Source organism: Atta colombica, unplaced genomic scaffold (assembly GCF_001594045.1).
Source record: "Atta colombica isolate Treedump-2 unplaced genomic scaffold, Acol1.0 scaffold1, whole genome shotgun sequence".
NCBI classification, from domain to species: Eukaryota; Metazoa; Arthropoda; class Insecta; order Hymenoptera; family Formicidae; genus Atta; species Atta colombica.
In genome coordinates, this window is record NW_017259183.1 from 256,561 (window position 1) to 256,814 (window position 254).

Below are 254 nucleotides of genomic sequence, written 5' to 3' on the forward strand. Positions count from 1 at the left end.
TCATTATTTTTGCATGAAATTGAATGGAAAAATAATGGATTTCTTTTTATTACACCTAATATATACACATATATATACATATAGGATTACATTCAAATATGCGTGAAACGGAGATCTGGTTTCTGAAACTGATATCTGCTGATTTTACATTATTCTGATACTGATGCTATTTAAAGCTCACAAGCGATTATATCAAAAGATTGTTATTTTGACCTTAAGCAAGGCTTAAAACTCTCTCTATCTCTCCCAATCTC